Source organism: Limulus polyphemus, unplaced genomic scaffold (assembly GCF_000517525.1).
Source record: "Limulus polyphemus unplaced genomic scaffold, Limulus_polyphemus-2.1.2 Scaffold4596, whole genome shotgun sequence".
NCBI lineage: Eukaryota > Metazoa > Arthropoda > Merostomata > Xiphosura > Limulidae > Limulus > Limulus polyphemus.
In genome coordinates this window covers 70,667-73,336 of record NW_013670206.1, presented here as the reverse complement: position 1 = coordinate 73,336, position 2,670 = coordinate 70,667, and the positions used below count along the sequence as shown (strand labels likewise).

The 2,670-nt window shown below is 34.9% G+C and overlaps 1 long non-coding RNA gene across 1 annotated transcript in view; it reads right to left on the bottom strand.

Annotated features, from left to right (window-relative positions):
• Positions 1 to 565: 565 nt before the first annotated feature.
• The window catches only part of LOC111088857, a 23,576-nt gene continuing 21,471 nt past the window's right edge, over positions 566 to 2,670 (bottom strand). The window contains exon 3 of the long non-coding RNA XR_002613245.1: positions 566 to 598. This is a non-coding gene — a long non-coding RNA (uncharacterized LOC111088857). The remainder of the gene's footprint in view (positions 599 to 2,670) is intronic.

Sequence of the window (2,670 nt, the reverse complement as noted above, 5' to 3'; positions counted from 1 at the left end):
TAGAAAAACAGACATAAAGAAAAACATAGAGGTTATATTATCAAACTTAATTATCCTACACATTATCCTCCAGAGTGTTTTCTAGAATTATGTGATTAATAGAATTAAAACAAATTAGCTTTTATTAATTTTTTGGATATTTTTTTTTCAGCATAAAATAATATATATATATATATATTATTGTGTCTATTGACAAAATGTAATTTTGGTTTTATCTGTAAACGTTTATATGCACAACTTGTAATTTATGAAATAAAGACTACAGAAACAGCCAGGCCCGGGTATTAGGGTGCTCGACTTGTAATCTGTGAGGGCGTTATAATATGACAGTCAGTCCCACTATTCGTTGGTAAAAGAGTGGGCCAAGAGTTGGCTGTGGGTGGTCATGACTAGCTGCCTTCTCTCTGGTAAATTAGGGACGGCTAGTGTGTGACTTTGCGCGAAATTCAAAAACAAGCAAACACAAACAGCCCCCCCCCCGTTGCCACAGCGTTATGTCTGCGGACTATCAACGCTAGAAACCAGGTTTCGATACCTGTTGTGAGCAAAGAACAGATAGCCCTTTGTGTAGCTTTGTGATTAACTACAAACAAACAAACTACATAAACATTTCAATTACAAAATAAGTTTAAAGATGCTCTTATTATTCAGAATTACTGTATTTATATGTCGTTCTTAAACTACATAAATCTCCCATTATCTTGTGGCCTAAGTGGTTAGGATGCCCGACTTTCAATCTGAGAGTCTCGCCAAACATGCTCGCTCTTTTACCTGTGAGGGCGTTATTATGTGACGGTCAATCCCACTGTTCGTTGGTAAAAGAGTAGCCCAAGAGATGGCAGTGGATGATGATAACTTGCTGCCTTCCTACTAGTCTTTCACTGCTAAATTAGGGACGGCTAGCGCAGATAGCCCTCGTGTAGCTTTGCATGAAATTCAAACCAATTAAATTTCGTTTTACTTCTGGTTCAGTAAAAACTATACTAACAAAACTTGCAGTTTTATTTTAAAAATTACTGAATAAATTATTTCTTAAATTCCAACGAAACCTAAGTAGTAAACGTGAATTGTGTATAATACACCCATCTTAAAAAAACTACAAAATTTAAATAAAAACAATCATCAGATACAATACTAACTTATAATTTTACTACTTTACTAACAACTTAACGATTTGGTTATGGTGATGAATTTATTATATCAATTTATAGAGCTGCTTATATAGATAGAAAAACTAACTTTTTACTGTTAACAATTTTAAAAATATGTTCAGCTTTTGCATATGTAACAAGATAGCATCGTTTGGAGCGACAAGACACTCATCACAACAGATTTATTTAAAGACCTGGGATATGCAGTCGCGAGAGGATACACAAGTCAACCAACTTGAGGAAGTTTACAAGTAAAGCAAGGAATACAAATACTGAGCCCAATTCTACACACAAAGATATATACTTTATTAACATGAAGACATGAAGGCATATACTTCATTAATGGTAAACAATAACGTTGATCACCACAAAGGTTTATATTTTCAGTAACATTTATTAGTTGCAAAATGTTCTAACCTTAACACCTTATCAACATTACTTAGTTAACTTTAACAACTTTAACATTATACATCTTCTTGCCAAAATTATCAGTTAAGGGAAAGTAGCAATTAAAACCTACATGGAGTTAGTGTAGTGCAAGTTTTGCACGTATGTATTAACTGCCATTCTGTGTTTTTGTATATATGAGAGAACTGGAACGACCTGGAACTTTCTGGAGCAACCTCGAGGCAGGGAATAACCCTGATGTTAGGGACAACCACACCTTTGGTCCAGAGACATAACTTTTAAAGGGGTTTTCAGCATAATCCATTCAAACTCATTGGGGTAGACTTCAAAGTGATTGGTCCAGCAATTACAGAGGACTCGTCTCTCTTTAGTGATTGATGCCCAGTGACCCAGGACTGGACGATAAATGACATACAATGTTACCTGTGTATACAATTTCACATCCTGTGTAGTCTGTCTTCAATAAACATCTTTCTGACCAGATTAAAATTGTTGATACATTCACATTTATTTAGATTTATACAACCGTCTAGTTAGAATCACTTTACGTGACAACCCTCTCCATTCTTATTAATACGCAAACAATGTTAGTTGTTCTTAACATGTGTGTTCAACGTTTGTTACTATTTCCGACTTCTACTAAGTTGTAACACAAGTTTAGCTCGTGAGGAAACTTAGTTGAAGCATGTGTTTATTTTAAAGGGTCAGATAAAATCGTGAAAAATCTTATTCGAAACATTTGTTTTAATATTGTTACGTCTCTGGTCGTTAGTTAATTCTTTTCTAAGAAACATTAGCGATACAAGTCCTGCCTTAAATAAGACTAGTTTATTCTTTCTCAATACAACTTTGAAATTCACTTAATTTCCACAGTCACGCTATAATTTAAACAAACGCTATAATTCATAACGAACGAACGATTTACGCGTTTGATTCAATTGTCGTCTCTATCTCTGTCTGCAATTCAATTACATTGTTGCCGTCACTTCTTTGCGGTGTTATATACAAGAAAACCGTACATGTAGTAAACACTAGAGGCTTCACGAACCTTCGAGAATATCATAACGTGTTACTAGCGTCACGTGACTTCCGCTGTCGGAACACTGCCCCT